At 39.8% G+C, this 22,633-nt stretch overlaps 1 pseudogene; it reads right to left on the bottom strand.

The window, feature by feature from the left end:
* Positions 1-2,166: 2,166 nt before the first annotated feature.
* Positions 2,167-4,593, bottom strand: LOC118654187 (annotated as a pseudogene).
* Between the last annotated feature and the right edge of the window lie 18,040 nt (positions 4,594-22,633).

The following is a 22,633-nucleotide window of genomic DNA, read 5'->3' as shown; positions in this document are numbered from 1 at the left end:
ACCAATCAAAAAGGATATATGCACCCCTATGTTCATAGCAGCAAAATTTACAATAGCTAAGATTTGGAAACAGCCTAAGTGCCCATCAGCAGATAAGTGGATTAAAAACTGTGGTACAGCCCTAACTGGTTTGACTCAGTGGATAGAGCGTCGGCCTGCGGACTGAAGGGTCCCAGGTTTGATTTTGGTCAAGGGCATGAACCTTGGTTGTGGGCACATCCCCAGTAGGGGGTGTTCAGGAGGCAGCTGATTGATGTTTCTCTCTCATAGATGTTTCTAACTCTCTATCCCTCTCCCTTCCTCTCTGTAAAAAATCAATAAAATATATTACAAAAACAGTGGTACATCTACACAATGGAATACTACACTGCTATAAAAAAGAAGGAACTTTTACCATTTGCAACAGCATGGATGGACCAGGAGAGCATTATGCTAAGCAAAATAAATCAGTCAGAAAAGATAAATATCACAGGATCTTACTCATATATGGGATAAAATGATCAACGTAATTTGATGAACAAGAATAGATACAGAACAAATGACAACAGAGGGGAGGGGATTAGAGAGCAACCAAAGGAATTGTATGCATGCATATTAGCATAACCAATGGCCACAGACACTGGGGCAGTGGGGGCTTGCCCAGGGTGGGAATGGCTGGGGGGGGGTGTCAATTGGGGAAAAAGGAGACATATGTAAAACTTTAGAAATAAATAAATAAATTTAAAAAATAGAATCAGATGATCTTAAATAACAAAACCCAACCAACCAAGCAAACAAACCAAAAAACCTTCAAAACATCAGAGCTGGCTCTGGCAATCCCTTTGGGATCCAAAGTGCCCTTGCTAGTTTTTGTCTAGGTTGCCTTTCTCACTACCTGAATCTTCTTTGTGCTGTGTCCTCCTCAGAGAAACTGATAAGCTTGAAGGGGTAAATCTGAAGAGCATTCATTGAAGTTCTAGGTCTTCTTTTCCTATTGATCTCATCATTGAAAGACTGGGTAGACATCAGCCTTCCGGGCTCTCTCATGGGGTTAATATTTTAATTTTATTTATATTTGTGAAAGGAAGAACTTTGGCTTTGTTAAGAGAAATTTAGCCATAGAGATAAGGAAGAATAGCTTGTTTTGGCAAAAGGGCCTTCCTAGAACATTTAAAGAACACTCTATTAATGGCCACTTGTATTATACAGAGTGGGGCAAAAGTAGGTTTACAGTTGTGAGTACGTGAAATGCAGAGTTTGTTCTTTTTTTTAAAAAACAAATTCACATTTTATTTACGTCGAAATAAACTGTACAAAATTGACTTTCTTCACCAAAAATAACAGCAATATTTTCTGTATTATTCCTAGATAAACTACAAAACACATTTTTGTAGGTTCTCTAGGTTTTGGTTATAAATCAAGATGAGGCAATAGATATAATCATGGAAAAAGACAGAATAAAACAGACCAATCTTTTGTCAGTATACATAGCCTCTGATCCTGTCTTGACCATGAAACAGAAGTGTTCGACTTATACTTGCTAAAAAGCTTATGAAGATATAGGCTCAACAAAGGAATGTAAACAGCAACACCCAGATGTGGAACAATTGCAGGTTCTTCCTTCAATGTTTAACAGTAACTTGTTTAAGATTATCGAATAAAGACAAAATCTACACTGAAATCCTTGTTTGGCAAGCTCATGTTTCTTTCACTATCTGGTAATTTAATTGTTCATTAAAGATTTTTAATAGTAAACTTAAAACTCCTGCTATTCAAAGGTTAGTCATGAGCTTCATTGTAAAATTTTATGAAACATATTCCTCTCACACCTTCTCAAAATTTATTTCTTCAAAGAACTGGTAACTCAATACCCAACAACAGGACTCACAGTGATAATAAATGCTATGTCTAAAATGACTTAACTAAAACAATTCTAAAGTGCCATTAGCAGAGACCATGCAGAAGTGCAGCGTGGCACTTTCAATGCTACCCTCTGGAAGAACAGTTAGTTCTTCAAAGCATGAGAGTTCAAACGGGCCATTTAAATGGTCAGATTATCAATGGCTAATGTACTCAAGATATTCAGTGATTAAGTGGCCTACATATATCTTATAGCTTTTCTATATTTTCAAATTTCTTAGATTTTTTCAATATCAAATATAATAGAAAACCCATTTTAAACGTCTCTCAGGTATTTTTGATAGTTCCAGAATTATCTGTAGGAAGCTCTGACTTAGTTGTATAGAGTTTGATACATGTGTCCACCATTAAATCCAAATCATGTTTTATATCAAAATTTATGTTAAGCAAAGCTAAGTTACTTGACCTTTGGTCTGTCAAAGTGTTCCTCAGGTATGCTTTGAGACGCTTTCGCCCATTTTCATAGCTTTCATTCTCAACCTTCATCACAGGAAGAATACATAGGACCTTCAACAATGCATAAACATTATGAAAAAACTTGATGTCTGGCAAGTGGAGGGCTTCATAAATGGTGGATGGAAGCTCTATATCTTTTCCTCTGTGTTTCCACTTGATTCTCCAACAATGCAGCTCAGCTGAGAGTGTATCAGGATTGGGGAAGTCACTTCTGTACATGTCAGCATGGTGCTCCTCTGATGAATTGAATTTGAGCTGTCCCATGACAGAGGGGACCAGAGATAAGCATTTAAGAGCTTTGAGGTGCTGTTCTGAGAATATATCTTTCAGTTCCTGAATAATGTGTTCCACTGTTGGAACACTTAGAGCTTCTTTATAGTAACTCTCAGAGGTCAGTTGAGATTCCAGGTTCCCTTGATGAGCTCTGCGGAATTTCCCAGGGAGCTTCATCTGAATATCATGTTTGGTTGCCAAATTGGTGGCTTCCTCAAGCCAAAATTCATGATAAACTTCAATATTTTCCATCACTTCATTTAGTGAATGCAGCACCGCAGTCAAGCTACTGGCTGCAAAGAAGACATCAGAGGTCTGACCCTGGAGATTTTTCCCAAAGGCTCTTGTAAAAGATAGAACATTTTTAAGAACGACAACGGTAACAATGAAATCAAAATCTGTTACTGCACTACAGAGTACAAATGCTCGGCCCGCTATACAGTTATTCCATCTAATATTTGTATCATTATTTATACCATTTAAACATAAAACAAGTGCTTGTAGGAGGTCTACTAAAATTTCAAAAGCATCATGCCTTCCTGTCCACTGAGAATGGCAAATTTCCTTCAGTTCTTTACCCCTTTCTTCATTGTTCTGAAAGAGGACAGAAATGACACTGTCAAGCTCTAAAAGCGGTTGTGGTGATCGATGGAAAAAAGAACAAACTTCCTCAATTGTTCCTAACGCAACAGACACTCCCATACAGGTACCGATTTTGCCAACCACATATTTAAGGCACTGGAAGAGCAGAGTGCGTAGACAGCTTGGGGATATTTCTCCAAAAGTCTAGAAGCAACAACTTTCATTTTGGAAGAAAATCCACTGGACACAATGAAAGCCTGGCCACGACAATATTCCATGTTTAATCCCCACTTCTCAGTTATCGTTGTGTGAAATCTCATAGCCAAAATTTCGGCATCAGCTTCATAAGGCAGGAAATCCACAAATTCCTCTCTCAGGTTATGAGCTTCGTCAACAAACCAACACAGGCAGGTGCTCTTCCCCTGCTATGTCCACTAGGTCGTCAGTGATAATCGAAAAGAAGTGAGAGTCTCTCACTTCCCTGAGCGTTTCTTCCCGAATGCAGCTCTCACAGATCTCTAGCATCTGTTTCTGCTGTGCTTTTGAACAGAACAGTGTGTTGACTGCTGTTGTCTCAAAGCGCTTTCTCAGAACCTCTTCACAGAATTTATCCGGCACTCCAACAGTGCCTGAAAGTTATCAAGAGTAAAGAGACCTTCTGGGATTTCATCAGCTTCATGTCCATCTAGAGGTATGTTTTGTTTTCTCATAAGAATCAAAATTTCAAATAAAGATTTTAAGTATTCTTTGCTTTCCTTTTCCTCAAGGGTTAAAGGTAAAATGTCTTCATCCTGTTCTTCATCCCCTTCTGTATTGGAGTTCTGAGCATTGCTGTTGTTGATCTCTTTATGTTTTTGTTCCTGTTCAGAAGTTTCATCAACAGGTCAAGGCCTTTTTAAAAGGCATTCAGAAGTTGAGTCATTAACACTAGCACTTACTTTTTTCTGTTTCAGTGTCCTGATTTCATCTTCACTCAATTCTTTTATTCGTTTTCTGTGTCTACTATGTGGATTGTTCAAATGACTGGTAAGATCAAATATTGTTGGTATTGCATTATTTCGAAGAACTGTCCTAAGGACTCTCCCAATGACTTCACAAGTATCTGCTTCAAATAATTTTGAGAAATAAATAACCCAATCATTCTTTAGTTTTCCGGTGCCTCTGCAAAATGTATAGTTCTACAGATCATAGAGGTCTCAAAGTGTTTGACACATAATTGATAATGTTTATTTAGTTATCAGGTGTTTTATCTTCTAAGTCTGCTCTCCTACAATTTTCCACCCACTTCTGGCATCTGGCTGGATCCCTCGGGAACCTGAAGAAGGCCAGATCCGACTGAGTGCTCTTCCGCGTGCAGTTGGGGGCCGACCAGAAGTTCGGCATCGTCACTGCCCATGGGCTGGCCCAGCGCTCCCCTCCCTGTCTCCTCAGGGCAGCCCGCCTGGCCGTCAGGGCCAGGGAGGGGATCCTGGCTGGCTGGCCAGCTAAGCAAGGCTGGCGAGCCTGGGGGAGGGGCAGGCGGGAGGAAACTATTCTTGTATTATTTAGTAACTAGAGGCCCAGTGCATGAATTTTTGCACCGGTGGGGTCCCTTGGCCTGGCCTGCGGGGATTGGGCAGAAACCAGCTCTCTGACATCCCCTGAGGAATCCTGGATTTCGCGAGGGCACAGGCCAGGCTGAGGGATCCAATCAAGGCCAATTGGGGCCAAGGATTTTCTGTGGGAGGACTCCAGGGCATGTCTGGTCTGTCTTGCCCAGTCCCAATAGGCTGGACCCCAGCAGCAAGCTAACCTACTGGTCTGAGCATCTGCCCCCTGGTGGTCAGTGCAAGTTATAGTGACTGATCTAATGGTTGAAGGAACAGCTGGACACTTAGCATATTAGGCTTTTATTATATTGAATTACTGTATTATTTTCTATATGAGCAATTGTAAACCTACCTTTGCCCCACCCTGTATAATCACAAGACTGGCTGCTTGACTGGTGTGAAACCCTCCTTCCCAATCATAAATATCTTAAGGCTCTTTTTCATTTACTTTGGAATGGTGAAGAGGCTGTACTAGAGGAAGTGTGGCCAGTCAGCAGAGCAATGACCAGGGAATTCTGTAAGGTGCTTTATTTTAATTCCATGTGATCAGCATTATATGGCTGCAGGTTAATCTCTCCATAGGGTTTATAGTCAGCTCCAATCTCCTTTTCTTTTTACCATAAGTCTACAACTCTTTCGCTGCTAATTAGTATCTCTTAAGGAAAGGCCAGGAAAAGGAAGTGCAGTTTAAAGGAACTGGTCTTTCTTCATATAAGCAATTTTTGGCTGGTTACAGAAGGAGATTGAAAATTTGACAGTCTCATTTTAAAGTATTAAAATAACTGTGAACTTCAATTATCCAGGCTCTTTATGTTGCCTCCTCCATGTCTTCATTGGCAGGTACCTGCCGTTTTATTTATTTTAAATTCCATTACAGCCTTTTTTTCTATCTAGAGGAGAAAGAAATATTTCACATATTCACATCATTACAAGTATAACTTTTTCCTCCAGCATAACATGAGGTTGGCATGTCAGGAATGCAGATGTTTGTCTATATTTGTGAATTCCAGCCTTTTCCACAGTCCTCTTGTTAATTGTTCTGTCAGGCAGCTTTTGACTTTTACAAAATAAACCTGACCTGTGTGTCACTGCCTTTTTAAACAGAATTAAATCTCAAAGAATAAGATGCCTTAAAGGACCTATGGTAGGAAAAAGAAAAAGCCCAAGTCAATGGAAATGGAATGAGATTGAAACCTTGGGGTAAAATTACTTGTAATGAATTGGAATTTTTTTCTTTTTACAAGATAATAAAATTAGGCTCCTTAATAACTATTCCTTGGGATTAAATGAATGGCCTAAGGATACTAAGGGTGATGAGGGGGTTGGCCTGTAGTGATTAGGAGACCCAGGGCTGTTGCTTATAGGTACAGACAAAATGCTTAAGTATGTTTTCTGAATAACCAAAAGTTACTGGTCATTAACAAAACTGATGGACCAATTTTAATCAGAATGACAGAATTATTTGAGTCTGTGTGGAGAAATTGCATACATCTAGATATCAAAATGAATAACTTAAATCAATCATTCATATGTTTATGTTTCCATGGTACTAAGCATGAAGGACTGGAAAACAGCCGAATAACCGATTCAGTTCTAGTTATTTTACCTTGATGCCTCTGCAAATACTGTAAGTCTTTTAAGGATAGTCAGCATGCCTGATATTTCCTTTCTCTTCCACATAATACCTACCATATAAATAGCCTGCAATAACTGCTTGATTAAATGTTTTATAGGATATTTAATTGTCTGTATAAATAAGTTTATATCAGTCTGTAAAGCTATCTGTGGCAAGGATGTCTAAATGATGCTCTCAAAGATTCCCGCTTCCATCCCGTATTGTAGGGTTGCTGCTGCATAGTGGCTATCAAGCCATGAACTGCATTTCCAGCCGCTCTCACATCTAGATAGGGCCATCTCACTAATTGAATTTTAGAGGAATTGCTTTGTCATTTTAAGGCCAAAGTAGTTAAGAAGCAATTACTTTAGTCTATTTCCCTATCTACTGGCTTAATGGAGAGAACTCCAAGTGTTCAGAGAAGGTCAGAAGTATGAGATGGAAGTATCTGGGTGCTTGATGCCCATGTGGAAGCCCTTCACAACCAAGAACATTCACATTGGACTGTGAAATAATTTTACTGTTATGCCACTAAGAATTTGAAATTTGTGTTTAGAGCAGCTAGTAATATCTTCATTAACACACTGTGAATGTTAGTATCTAAGGGCTAAAATAATCTCTTGGAGGTCACTTCTATTATCTTCATGGAATCAGCAGAAAGGGGTAATAGACATTCTGATAGGTCTCTGTTGCCTCAGCACTGTCATAAAGTATTTGTGCTAGATGTCTTCTATTTGCCCTGTTCAAATCCTCTCTTCATTATTCTTTTCCCTGCTCTCTGTCCTCTGTAATCTGAACTGTATGGATTACATTAACCAGCTCTCTTGCCCTCTGGCATTTGGCTGAGTTTGGTTAACAGAAAACTCCCACAGGAGGTCAGAGGGAAGGAGGAGAGTGAGGTCAGAGTACTGATTCCTTTGGATCCCTCACTGTGAGGTTTTCTTGGAGTGGCTGTGTCCCTCAAACAAAGGTCAATGCTCCTCTCAAGGAAGCCTTCTCCACACCTCTCTCTCCTATTCCATCCAGCAATCACTGTTCACCTTGTGCCTTCAGGCCTAGGGCTGGTAATAGCTTTGTTGCTACTAGCTCTGAGTTACTGCACTATCCATTATGTGTCTCCTATATCAAATCCACTTTTATATAAATAGCCCCTTTTATATATTAACTAGTGGCCCAGTGCACGAAATTCGTGCACGGGGGAGGGTGTGTTCCTCAGCCTGGCCTGCACCCTCTCCAATTTGGGACCCTTCAAATAATGTCCTGCCAGTTTACAGGGATTGGGCCTTAACCAGCAGTCAGGCATCCCTCTCATAATCTGGGACTGCTGGCTCCTAACCGCTCACCTGCCTGCCTGACTGCCTGCCTCTAACCACTCTGCCTGCTGGCCTGTTAGCCCCCAACTGCCCTCCCCCCCGCTGCTGGCCTGCTTGCCCCCAAATGCCCCTCCCCCGCGCCAGCCTGATCACCCCAAACTGCCCCTGCCCCCCCGCTGGCCCGCTGGCCCGCTCGCCCCTACCTTCCATCCTCACTGACCTGCTCATCCCCAACTGTCCCCCTGCTGGCCTTCTCACTCCAAACTGCCCCCCTCCCGCCCTCCGATTGCCATGGTGGCAGCAGGCCAGCTGGCACCCCCAGCCCCGGGGGGACTGGGGTTGCCACCTGGCCTGGCCCCAGCCCTCCTGTCCTCTGATTGCCATGGCGATCATGGGGCCACCGGCCAGCAGGCAACCCCGACCCCCGGGGGGGTCAGGGTTGCCTCCCGGCTTTCCGATGGCTATCACTGGCTGGGGGGGTGGGCAAAGGCCGCCTTTCCCCACCCCCCCCAGCTCTTGCCTGCCGCCTGGGTTTCCGATCACCATTCTTCAGTCCTTCTCCTTTCGCCTCCCATCATTGCGTGTATGCAAATTAACCACCATCTTTGTTGGCAGTTACCACCATCTTTCTTGGCAGTTAATTTGCATATCTCCCTGACCAGCCAATGGGAAGTGTGTCGGAGGTACAGTTAATTACCATGTTTGTCTATTATTAGATAGGACTAGAGCAGGGGTCCTCAAACTTTTTAAACAGGGGGCCAGTTCACTGTCCCTCAGACCGTTGGAGGGCCGGACTATAGTTTAAAAAAAAAAACTATGAACAAATTCCTATGTACACTGCTCATATCTTATTTTGAAGTAAAAAACCAAAATTTCAAAAAAAAGGCTCTCCTAACTTCAGAAAAAAGGCCCTACTAACTGCAAAATAAAAAAAAATAGACCTCCTAACTTCAAAAAAAAAAAAATCCTAACTTGTTCTTACCTCGGTCCTCAGGCAGCCGCAGGCTCTGCACAGGCAAGCTAGTGACTCGTCCGATCACACCCAAGACTGAGAGGAGGAGTTGAGAGACAGAGAGAAGGAGGGGAGTTGGAGAGTGCAGCGCACATTCCACACATGCGCACTGCGGGCCCAGGATGAGTCAGCTGCTAAGCAACAGGCAGTGGCGGCAAAAACACCTGGCCAGCCTGATAAATGTTTTCGGCAGGCCGCATGTGGCCCGCAAGTTGTAGTTTGAGGACCCCTGAACTGGAGGCTTGGTGCACGAAATTTGTGCATGGGTAGGGTCCCTAGGCCTGGCTGGGGATCAGGATTGATCTGTGGGGAGACTGGTGGGGTGATTGGGGCCCCCCTGCTGGCACCTGCCCGGTGCTGCCCACTCACTGGCCCTATCCCCCCTCACCGCCGCCAGTTGCTTCCCTGTGCAGTGCGACATGGAGAGATGGGGGGACCCTCACTGGCACCCGCCTTGGCTGGCCTAGGAACTGCAGACTGGGGGCAGCTCCTGCATTGAACGTCTGCCCACTGGTAGTCAGTGCACATCATAGCGACTGGTCATTCCACCGGTTGTTCTGCCGTTCAGTCAATTTGCATATTAGGCTTTTATTATATAGGACTATATCTCACAGTTGGGGAAAAAGATCCTCTTAGGTTGACATCTCTTGAATTCTCTTAATTTGAATGTGCCATCTGCTTTTTGTTGAGACCCTGACTGATAAAGAGAACCAGAGTTAGATGCTCACAAGACAATCTCCATTAGTCAATATGAATCTGCTAATCTCACCCAATTCTGGTTCTGTACACTTTTTGTAGGGTTTCTCATTTTCTCCCAGTGAGAAAATGTAGCCAAAGCCACTGAGGACAGTGTAGCTCAAAGTAGCTGGCTATAGGTTTGATGTTTCTTAAAATGTTATGCATGTGAATTTTGCTTTTTACACTATATCCATGCTTTAAAGAAATGGAGCATAGTAGTTGGGAGTAATTGGCATCAGTAAGGCTTCAAGTTAGCTTTCAAGATAAGATGTCTCTACTACTTATTAGCAATTACTTTAGGCAAGTTACTTTGTCTCTATAAGCCTGAGTTTCCTTATCACTAAAGTGAGAATAATAACAATACCTACCTTATGTGATTGTTTTGAGGACTAAATGCTTGACTCATATTAAGTGCTCAGTAAATTTAACTTCACAAACCATATATACTTGACTAAAATTGATGCTCCAAGATGGTCTTTGTTTAGCCTATGACTTCATATACTTCCTTTTTTGGAACTTTCAACATTTTTATTTATTTTTTTTAAAATTTCTTTATTGATTAAGTTATTACATATGTGTCATTATCCTCACATTACCACCCATACCCCCTACTCATGCCCTCACTCCCCTGTTGTCTGTGTCCATTGGTTAGGTCTATATGCTTGCATATAACTCCTTTGGTTGATCTCTCCCCCTTACCCCCCACCCTCCCCTACCTTCCCTCTGAGGTTTGACAGTTTTTCAATATGTAACCACACATATCTTAGTTTGAAAAGCATGCATACATTTGCTAAAGTTAAGTGTACTAAAAGCAAAGCAGCTGCAAGGGAAAAATTGCTGACATTTGATTTCTCAGAAAAAGAAACAAAAGAAGGACAGAGAAATGCAAAAAAGGAAGGAAGGAGAGAGGGTAGAAGGGAAGAGAAGGATGGAAGGAGGAAGGAAAAATGGAGATAGAAGAAGAAATGTCATCTTCAAGAGGCTGTATAGAAAAATTATGAGAAAAAATGAAACAGAAAAAAAGAGGCTGTAAAGTATGACAATTAAGAACATAAACCGCATTTAAAAACCTGGCTCTGTTACTTATCAACAGTGTGAACTTTAGACAAGTTGCTTAACATCCATGTGCCCCAGTTTTTTTTAAAATCTGTAAAGTGGGAGATAATAATAGCATCTGTCTTATAGGATTATTGTAAAGATTAAATGAGTTAACATGTAAAATGCTTACAACAGGACCTGGAACACAGTAAGTACTATGTAAATGTTTATTATATTTACTATTTCTAGGGGAAATTCAGAACTTGTATTCTTTTACACATAATTTATTTTGCACTTTCAGTCATTTTTATTTACAGTTTATGTGCAATGCAAATCAATTACATAAAATGAGAAATTACTATGAATAAAGCATAAACATACAAACACAATATACAATCCAAACTAGATGTACTGCATTCAGGTATTAAACAAAAGGGAATATTCATTCTCATACACAGCAGCTTGAGATCTACTGGGTATGGTCTTCCTGGATGGGTTTCTAAAGATGGAGAAATAATGATCTTGGTTATCAAGGCTACTGTGGCCATATTAGATCCTGGAACATCTAAGCATCAGAGTGTGACCCTGTGAACAAAAGATTTAGAGAGTGTCTTTTTAAAAAGGTTTTCTGCATCCAGGCAGTTGTGAGAAGATTTAACTTCCCTGGCTGGTGTTGCTCAGTTGGTTGGAGCATCATCCCATGCACATAAAGGTCACTGGTTCAATTCCCAGGTTTGGTTTCTGGTCGGGATGTGTGCAGGAGGCAACCAATTGATGTTTCTCTCTCCTTTTCTCTCTCCCTTACTCTCTCTCTCTAAGATTAATAATAATTTTAGAAAACAACATAAAAATATTGACCAAGAACAGGAAATATTCCAAATATGACTACTCTGATTCATAGTTTTTTTTTAATGTACAGAGTCTAAAAGTTTTCCTGAATTTAATGTAAGCTTCCAGTTTTCACTTCCCAAATACTTAATTTACAGTTTTGATTATTTCATATATTTACCTTTTCAACTTTAATATTTGTCAATTTTATCTTCATAATCAATAATTTTAAAGTGTAAAAAGTATTTAACATATGCAGAAGTAAAAAAGCATTTTGAAATTAGTTGAGGACAGTATACTGCTACTCTTTGGAATAGTTTAGCTAAATGAATCTGTTGCTTTTATTGAATAAGAATAGGTGATAAGTGTATAAGCAAAATTTACTCATTATGCTTGGATTTGGGGTAGATTCCAATCCCTCATTGTCCTGGCACATGTCAATTACTACACAAAAAGTCAAATGCCGTGTCAAATCCAAAGCCTGAGAGGAAAGAGTTCAGTTCTCAAGAGAACAGTGATAGCTTAACAATATTTAACTTTATCTAGCGGTACATTGGCATTAAATTAGTACTGTGAAACAATACATTGAGGATTTATAGGAACACCTGGAAGTTCCTTCTAATGTACATATAAATAGAACCATAGCTTTTTGCATTACCTAACTCTTTTATGACCTTATAACTTTAATGAAGCAAATGAAAACTGACTCTGTTCCAAATTCCATCCTTTATATCTAGATAAGTCTATTTTCAAGGTAGAATTGTGTGTCCATATCTCTTAAGCCATATTTAAGGAAATCATCTCTGAACTAGTGTTGGATGTGTCTCTTCATTTTACAGATGAAACTCCAGCAGATTTAATATTGGCACATACCATCTAATCAAACCCTGTACATCAAGCATCTCAAACTCAAAGGCTAACGGGCCAAATAAACAAGGTTTAAGTTTATGTGGGCCGCAAAAAAATAAAAGCTTCAAGTTTCATAGAAATGTAGGTTTATTTCGATAGAGACATGCTGAATATAAAGGGCTGAAATAAATGAGTCATCGTTAACATAAAATAATAGAACATTTTAATGAAAATTAATATTTTTTCTTAAATATTAACTTAGCACACACTGAATAACTGCCCAAATTAATAAGTGTAACACAAATAAACCTATTTTTCTTGTTCTCCAAAAGCGAAATATTTCCTGTTGTGCACCAACAAGTAAGTCCAAGACTAATGATGTGGCAATCGGCTGCTAAAATATTCGCTGCTAGTATGAGTGGAGAGAAATGGTGTACCTGTGCATAAGGTGCGTAAGGGAAATGAATGCAACATGATTCTAGTAATCAGTCATTAGCAAATGTTGTAGTTCGTTATTAATAATTATATATAAGAGGATATTGTAAAAATTAAGTTACAAAATTTTTATTAAAATGTTTCTTACATACCATTAAATTGGCTGGGCCGCAAAAATATTTGTTGTGGGCTGCATGTGGCTCGTGGGCCGCGAGTTTGACATGCTTGCTGTACATGCTTTTCAAACCAGTCAAATTTGAGATCTTCAACATTTTCTGTGCCAATAAAATTAGGTGTGGAATTAGCATATTCAATGAAGATTTGTTTTGTTCTGGTCATACTGGGTGTCTAGAGGACATTTGGATTGGGTGTAGAAGATGGAGAAGTATAGATGTTTCTTGGCCTGAGTCTTTTAATAGTAGAGACGTAGAAGAGCAAACAATATCACAAAGAGACTGGCTGTTGACTGCAGAGCACTGCCAATAACCCTGGTGCTGGCATTTGCTCCACTTGGGGTAGTTAGGTATTGTGGGAAGGGTTACTTGCAAGTGTTACAGCAGTTGTTTGATTTGAATAAATCTGCATGGGTAGGAGCAGTGCCAGAAGCAGCAGCCTTCTTTTTTCTTCTGTGCTATAAAAACCCCTGGAAATTCACATTTTGGTCACATTTCTGCATAGAATCAAACACCTTTTTCATGCTTATTATCAAAAGATAAATATTTTTCCCAGTAAATATATCAGGACCAGGAGGAAATATGTGAGCTAATTTCAGGGCCATAGTTTAAGGTTAGAAATTAGGACACTCAATAAAGTTTCCAGGAGAGATCAGTCCAGGGCCCCACTTAGTCAGGAGTCAGAGATTTTTAAGCCATGATTTAAAACTTAGGCTGAGAATCCAAAGTCAGTAAAAGGGTCAAAGTCAAGTGGAGGCTGAAATAGAGTTAGCCACCAGAACAACCCTGAGGATGGTTATTAAACAAATAATGACAAGCAAGTTGTTCCTGACCAGTCAATCCAGAAGACAGCCATAGGTCAATAAAGGGTTGACTCTCCTTGAGTAAAATTAGGAGACCAGCCATGATATGATGAGCCATTACATATATCAACCAAGAGATCAGTATTTGCCTGTTTTTTCTACCTACATGTTACAGGTAGAAATTCTGACTCTAAGTCAATCTGACAAATTGAAAGCAAAACTATTAGCATAATATTTACTAATAAAGCAAGCCACACTTTGATAAAAATACTGGTTTGTAATTAATATCAAAGTAGTTAATTATCATTATTAATGTTTGAAAACTGCTTACCCATTCAAGTTTGTTAATTTTTGGCACTGAAAAGAAGAAGGAGAACAAGAAGAAAAGGATGTATGTTTTGGCCTAAGATGTAGAACCTATAGTAAATTATTGCTATTATCTTGGAAAACTTTTAAAAGTTAGATCATGTAAGTATGCAAACAATACTACTAGTCAATTCTCAGCTAACAGGTAGAATACATCTAAATTGTTTCTGGTCAACTCAATCAAAACAGCTGACTACTTTTGTGAATATTATCTTGGCTTAAGGAGAGCCATCTTTGAAACATGGTTCATAACACATGCAAGCTTTTCTCTGATTTTGCAAACAAGTTTGCAATAGATGGAGTCTCTTTAGACTCAGACAAAATCTACAGGCACATGATTGAGCTGATTGTATTCGAAAAGGCTATGTTTCTAAACTTTCCCAGCTTATTCAGATGACCCCATAAACCAAGGGAATAGAATTTCTAGTTCTCTGCCATTGAGGGGTCATGGTCCTGGGTTAATGAGTTGGAGTCGCCAGTTTTCCATCATGTCTGATTCATGAGCTCTGTCTAGATTCTGTTTAAATCCTTCCTTATTCACCAAGGACACTGTCTTCTGCGCACACAACAAAAGCGAGAAAACCTAATGAGAACTAAGTGGAAAATGAAGAGTTGTTTCTTCTTCAGATTCATTTTGGCTCCAGTGTGAGTGCACATGCTTGAGGGTGTGTTTTTGTAAACCTCCCTCCCGCCTCTGCCTAAGTTCCTTAGTTGGCTTACCCCATGGTTGTGACTAAGTTGGAACAGTCCTCCTGGGTGTGCCTTTTTCTTTCTGGAGAGAGTTCAGAAGAAGCAGATCAGATAGTTTTGACTTGGAGCAGACTAAGGTTGGGGTTGTTATCCCACTATAACCCTTTATCCTTGGGATAACCAATATTTTGTCTTCTAAGTGCCCTCACTTTTGAGTGTCTGCTAGGATTTTAGAAGACAGTGAGAAACAGAAGTTTTTGTTCCATGGGACTGTTTTTTTATTTTATGAAATTTGGTTACATGTCTAGGATCCAGTTGTTATTTTCAGGGTACAGTTAATAAAAATGTCACAATAGACTATCTCTAAACATATGTACATGTTGCTTCACTCACAGAAATCTATTTTTCATTTTACATGTTGTTCAGAGTTGGTCCGCGTACTTGTTAGTCCTTGAGAGCCCCAAAGGACAGAGAGTAACATTTGTATACTAAAAGCAGTTCAAGAATAACTCAACAATCTAATTCAGACCTCAAAAGGAATTATTTTAATGACCATTAGTTACTCTTTTGACTACTATAACTCTGACCTACTGTTTCATATCTTCCTATAGGCCTCAAGGCCCTTTGCCAGGGTCGTAGGCACTCTCAGACTTTTTCTTGCCCAAGTTGTTTCAATAAGAAGTCAGGCTTCTTTTATTTTTCCCAAGTTCCCTCGAGTTCACTTTCCTCCTTCACATTTCTTCCAGCTACATTGTCTTTCTTTCTAGAATTGGCCACATGCACAAGTAGAGGAGGTAGCTGTGAGCTGTGATTTGAGAGGCACCAGGTGAGGCACCACCAGACAGCACCACACAATAACTTTTACTGCTTAAATGCAGTATCTCTTCTAAGAGCCACACCTGCTAACTGAGATCCTTTCTTTTCTTGCAGCAGCAAAGCCTGAGCTCTCTGCTTATTTACCTTTCCTTCATAGCCACTCAACTTGGACTCTTTCCCCTTAAACTTGGTTTCAGAGTTCATTGCAATCTCCTTTGCTGCTCATCTTTGCTGATGCTTCTAAGGATAAGCCATTTGGGGATCTAGTGTAGGGGTTGACAAACTACAATCCACTGTGCAAATCTGAGTGAGCCCTTGCCTGTTTCTGTAAATACAGATTTATTGGAACACAGCTACATCCATTGGTTTATGTATTGTCTATCATCACTTTTGCATGATAATGACAGAGGTGAGTAGTTGTGATAAGTGATTATATATGGCCTACAATGCCTGAGATATTTACTAACTGTTACTTTGCAGAAAGTTAGCTGACTCCCTGCTCTAGAAGTTTGTAGGCTAATCTTTACAAGAGAATAAGCACAAATAGCAAAAATGGAGACAAGTTGTAAAATTTACAACTTTTTATGTAATGGCTTCTGGTAAACTGTTTCTGACTCCTAAAATGGAAAACCCAAATCCAGATGGGCTTGAGGTGGTTGCTTTCAATTCTGTTGCTGAGCCTCACCCCTTTGCTCCAGGCCTTATTTTCCTCTTGGATGTATGAATGGGCAGGTGGATTCAACTCCATGAAGATCCATATTCCCAGGGTATAGTCTCAAGATACAATCCAAGCCAAAAAATTAGATCCTCATTTACACAAAATAGGCAATTTATATCTATGGGATTCCTCGACTGCATGACATTTAGGCACACTAGGTTTCTTCTTGCTCTCTGCACCCCCGACCTTCCAACTCATCTAGAAATATATTTACATGGGCATTTTGCTTATTTTTTTAAATCTTGGATTAAAGTATAAATGTGTTCTGGAAAGGGTTGCCAGTTAACCAATAAAATCTTGGTTTGATTCTTTTTATTTATTTATTGTTTGTCAATCTTCACCCGGGGATATTCTTTCTATTGACTTCTTTTAGAGAGAGTAGAGGGGAGGGGAAGAAGAAGAGGAGGAGGTGGAGGAGAAGGAGGAGGAGGAGAGAGAGATGAGAGAGACACATCGATTGGTTGCCTCCTGAGCATGCCCCCACAACTCGTGCTCCAACCGGGCCATGGATTGAACCTGCAACCCAGGTACATGCCCTTGACCGGAAATTGAACACCTTGACTCTTTGGTGCATAAGCCGATGTTCTAACCACTGAGAAACACTGCCCAGGGCAAGGTTTGATTATTTTTAATAGTGTCCTACCAGAGGACAGAACTCTTAAGTATAAAGTGCTGTCTGCTTTTGAACCTCTATATTCTCCTTTTCCCAGAGTTGAAGCTACTTGATTCCCTCCTGTAGCCTTTAGCTCCATTTATTCTCCAAGACCAAACCTAGCCTTAGTCAGGATGGATTAACAGTGTCCTAGTTTAATACACTAGGTAAGGGCATTAGGTTAACCTAATGGCAAACTCTGACTTTGTGTTCCAGCTCTAACTGCCCTGCAGTCTTATTTCCTAATTATTCATTTTGTCTTGTTTAACTATCTAGTATTTCTGATTCCACTTTATCTATGTCCTCTTGGGACAACCACCTTGTTATAAACCCCTAATCAGCTGTCAGGGACCTGCTATCTGCCTACATATTTCCTGGATATTGACTTCTTACCTGGATTTCCACCATTATATTCTGGATAACCAGTAGTCATATTCTGTCCTGCCATGGAGAGAATTTCATTTTAGCTCCCCCAGTGCCTACTACTGAAACATTAAACAAATGATCAATGAGTTGCACAGAATATTCCATATCCTTTTCTTAGAGATGAACATTGATTAATTTGGGGGCTTCCATCTCCCTAATGATTATCCATAAACCAGCCCACAATGGATTAGAACCTTGGGTTTCTGTGAACACCAGCCTTAGATGAATAATGAAGTATCACAAAGTCAATGAAAGCTCATGGAAAATTTTACTCATCTGACCTTTTTTAAGGCTGACTAATGTGATTTTCATGGCTATTTTTGTTTTGTCCTGTTTACATTCATAGTATCATTTTTGCTTGCTTTTCTTACTTTCTTTTCAAGTTGTCTCTTTTTATATTTGTGCACCTTGCTTCTGATGACTGAGAAGTAGGGTGAAGATTGCAACATGAGGGCTTACTACCCCCAGGATGGTTTACACTGGTGTCAGTTGTGGGGTTATGACTTATAGGGCAAACTATATCCCTAGTCTCCCCAGCATATTAACCCATGTAATCCAAGAAAGGCAGTAAGAATGGGAGACAGAAACCTGAAGAAAGAGTGAGAACCCTGCTTTATCTTCTTTTGAAATGACACCTAGAACAATTCCTGACAGTATATATATTCATGAATACATTTGTTAAATAACTGAATTTAAAAATGCTGGTTTAACCCATTCATTCAGTTAACCTTATCTGTAGATTGTTAGTAATGGGGTTTGTTTGTATCAGTAATCTCCTCTGACCAAAGTAATTAAATCTTTATCCTTCTATTGCCCTAACTGTAACACAGTGATAAAACAGCTTGTGAAATTGAAGAGCATTTGAATTTTTCCCTAAAAGAGAAGTGTTTTAAAAGTAACACCAGAAACTTTGAGGTGGGGCGACAGCTTATATTTATGGCATCCAATAAAATGCCTTGCTTGAAAAGAACATCACCTTCCATGAGAGACTTGGATGACACGCGGGTGAATTGAGATGGCTGTAAGTTAAAAACACTGGCTTACATTTCAAAACATCTTGAGCTTCTAAGGCACAGTGTGCCTGGCCTTGTCAGATAGATGAACCCTTCCACACTGGATTGTTCACGATGCCTACCAGCAACACCTAGTGGGCTGAAGCTGTCGTGCAGCCCAAAACTGGTTGAAAAAATTTTCTGCTGTCTGTCTGACCTTATCTCAGCCAATTTTAAGATGCAGTGACAATTCATCAACTTATAAAGTTATACCTCAGAGACATTGTGAGTTTGGTTCCAGACCACCACAATAAAGTGAGTATTGCAATACGATAAGTTGTAATCTTTTTGCTGGTGGAGGCTTTTGCTTTCAATTTGTAAAAAACAAAACGTCTGTAAAGTGCAATAAAGTGAAGCACAATAAAACAAACTATGTTTGTAGTCTTTTTGAGTGATTGATTATCTTTTAATAGTTGAGGAAACTCAGACTCAAAGAGGTTAAGTGACCAATTCATCAATTACCCAGATAGACTTGGGATTAAACTCTAATTTGGCTTTCCTGATTCCCTAGTTCAGGGGTCTTTTGATCTCCCCATGCTGCCATCTTGACTGTGGTGACACTGCTCATTCTTTTTTTTATACTGCTCATTCCTAATGGGCTAGTTTGACTCTGGCTGTTTTACCACTGAGGTTATATCTGCCTGACATTATAACCACTGGTTGAAAAGAAAGAAAAAAAAATAGTCCATGTCTATAGTCACTTAATTGACTGATTACTTTACCAAAATAACTACATGTACACGTGGGTAAGCAAAACAGAAGCCATCACTCTCCCCCAGTGGAGCCACCTCTCCACAAATTCTCCATGTAGGATGAATCAATTTAGCTAATTGTGCTGGAATATAACTTATTACCTAGGAAAGCAATCTGATATATTTTATGCTTTCTTAAGTTTGCTCCAGAACAATTCTGAGGCCTTTGCTCTCATTAAGAGCTTATCTAACTACTTACGTAGTCAAGATTCTCCAATGACCTTCTATTAATACATAGGTAATCAACAAACATTTACTGCCAGCTATATGCAAAACACCCTTATAGGCACTAGGGAGGCAAGTCTAATACTTATCAAACAGTCATAAAGCAATACAATAGTTACACAGCCAAGTGCTAGTGTAGGCATTACTGATTATGAGAAGAGAGAGATGTCCTTAGTCTGTGGCAGTCAAGGAAGGCTTCACAAAAGATATATAATGTTATCTTGGCTTCCAAAACTTGTTAGGATTTTGATAGGCAAAGGAAACATAGAAAAGTATTTTCAAGTAGAGAAACATCATAGGAAGTATAGGAATGAGACACAAAAGAGTTAGGGCAACAATGAGGTAATCAGTATAAATGGAGCACAGTGTATGATTGGGAGGGGTAAGCTCATTCCAAACTCCTCTGTCTAGTATTTAAACTTTATATTATCTTCCCTCATGTAGTCATGCTACAATCCAATGACTTTTCTTCTTCCTAAAGAGTAGGCTAAAAGACCATTATTGGGATGAAGTCTAATGTCCTAGTGGTATCACCTTCCTCCATACCCAACTGGGACCAAAACCAATTACATTCCAAAAACTGAGAGGTAACGCCACAAAGCCTATTAAAACAGTCTGAGCACCCAAAAAGGCAGATGTAGGACATTGCTGCTTAAGTGAATGTTTTGTCTTAGAATGAGCAATGTTGTTAGGGGTCATGGAAACAGTTTTGGAAACTTTGGATACTAGAATTAATTGCCTTCAGTTTCAAAAGGGCCTATTTATCTTTCTCATTTATAGTCAAAATTCTGTGAAAGGGAAAAGTTGCTCCTAAATAATGGCAGAAAATATCCAATGGTTTTGAGAATGATCTGGCTCTTTATGGAACTGATCCACCTCTTGAGCAAGCTGTGTGTGGTATATGATCTGAGACATTCTTTTCCCCAGGATTCCCATTACTGCTTCAGGTCCTTTGTCAAGCCAACAATTTGGGAGTTTTCTTCAAATAAGGCTCCAGTACTTATTCAAAAATAACCCCTTAGTTGCATGGTCTTTCATCTAAAGATGACTCATCTTGTGTGTGTGTGTGTGTGTGTGTGTGTGTGTGTGTGTGTGTACACTTCCTATCATTAGCTGAATTTTGATGATCTGCCTGGGGAATACCTGACAGTGAATAAAATACAGTCACCTCATTTCACCAGTAAGTAATGTACTCTCTGGTCCACCACGTGAAAATGAGCTTCTCAGATATTTTTGGCTGGAATGTTTTCTAGGGAAGAATAACTGAGACTGCTGACACTTTTCAGAACAAACCTCTGATGTTTTTGAAAGCTGCTTCAACTGGCTTGTTTTAGGATAAGCTTGTACACCATGTAAGGTGACTGATTCCACAATCATCCAACTATGCCCTTGTTGTCATGTTTGCACACATCAGTGTTGTTGATGTTTGATTGAAAGTTCCTAGCAAAGTTCCAAATAAAGGAACAAAGCATCTTTCCTCATTATCAAAATGGCCATAGAGTTGCTTGAAAATAGATTTGGGTCAATATGGTTGGCTGTGCCTCCAAGTTCCAGATAGATATTGGAGTGCGTTAGCTAAGTAGGATATGAGATTTAAAAAAGTAGCAAACATTTAGATATTTCTTTATATTGGTTTATTTACCAAAGTCTACCCAGAACCACTTAGAAAAATGGTGACTTTTCTATCTTTATGCAACTAGACGCATATTTGAAAAGTAGTTGAATTTCAAGCATAAGTAATCCTGACATTCAATGGCAAAATTGTGTTTATGTATTTAGGAGTAGGAGCTAAGGTTGCTTTTCCTCTAAAATGATGATTCTCAACCTCTCCCAGAGGAGGGATTGTTGTGGATAGACCCTCTAAGCTCTCTTGTGGTGTATGCCCCATGGGAATGTTAGAGACGTCCATCTCAAGGTTTTCACCAGGAAGAGATTTATGGAACAAGTCACACATGGGACAGGTCCTTGGAAAGCCCAGGTCTAAAACTCTGAGGGTTACATATACTATATCCGTCCAATCTCATTTCTTCAAGGATGAAGTTCCTTCTTGAGTGGCTCATGCATTCTGGACAGCATCTTTATCTGGCTGTCTCTTGATTACAAATTAGTTATTTATTCAGTTGATGTCTTCATTATAGTCATTCTCTTCCATTTCTGTAATTTACCTTTAGGCATTATGGTTTAGTAATAGCTCCCAGTTTGTTCACACCTCCCTGTTCCTTGTTTAATCTCCTTCCACACTCATTCTGGGGTTGGTTGACTGACTTGCTTTGGCCATTGAGACAGTAACACATGTAATGTCAACTGAGAGTTGAAAATTACCTGCTCATTGGAATTTTCTCTCTTTCACTGCTTACAGTGAAGAAGAAAATGCTAGCCTCCTGAATAAAGAGATATATAAGATCCAGTCACCCTTATTACTCCAGCAATAGTCTACAACTGTCAGACATGTGAGCGAGGCTATTCTAGATCTTCTAGCTCATAAGCTAAAAACCATTTCATAGCACAAAAGAATCCAGCAGAGATCACTTCAGCTGTATTAGATTAGAAGAATAATCAGAGCCAATAGTAGGGTGTGGCAAGAGTCATGCCTAGAACATGAAATTTAAGAAGGCATTTACTCCCAGGATCATGCAAATGCAGGGCTGACAAATGAATGACTCTAAGAGTTAGTGTCTCCTTAAATTTTGTGCCCTAGGCATGTTACTTGCTTCATCCTAATCCCAGCAAAATGAACCACTCAGGGGCCCACAGAATTATGAGCCAAATAAATGGCTGTTGTTTTAAATCACCAAGGTTTGAGGTGATATGTTTCACAGCAATAAACAGTTGGTATACGTTGATTACCTTTCTCTCTCTCTCTCTCTCTCTCTCTCTCTCTCTCTCTCTCTCTCTCTCTCTCTCTCTCTCTCTCTCTTCCCCGTCGTTTTAGAATGCCAGAATAAGCCCTGAAGGAATTGAACTGAAAAATCTAACCAAGTTCTTGAGCTCCTTGAGAGCAGATCCCCTGATGCAGTGGATGAACAAAAAGTTTTCTGTGTGTGCTATGAATTCCGAGTCATTGCTTATTCTTCTTGTGTCTTATTTTAGGGGATGATGGTGCACCATTCTTTACACAGCTGTTTTTCACTGACTTGATTCTGGCAGGATGTAACAGGCTTATTTTTCTATACCTGGCTAAATTGAATCAACGCACACTCACACCATAGGTCTCAGAAGCACTCATTAACCTTCTAAGCAAACTTGATCTTTTTGTCTGCTAGACCCTTGGTAATGAAGTGTGGGGTTCAAGGTTCAGACTTCTCCTCGTGGTCCGTGGTGCTTGTCCTACGA

Source organism: Myotis myotis, unplaced genomic scaffold (assembly GCF_014108235.1).
Source record: "Myotis myotis isolate mMyoMyo1 unplaced genomic scaffold, mMyoMyo1.p scaffold_m19_p_4, whole genome shotgun sequence".
In the NCBI taxonomy this organism is placed as follows: Eukaryota; Metazoa; Chordata; class Mammalia; order Chiroptera; family Vespertilionidae; genus Myotis; species Myotis myotis.
Note: the sequence above shows the minus strand (reverse complement) of the source record. Positions and strands in the feature narration are given on the sequence as shown.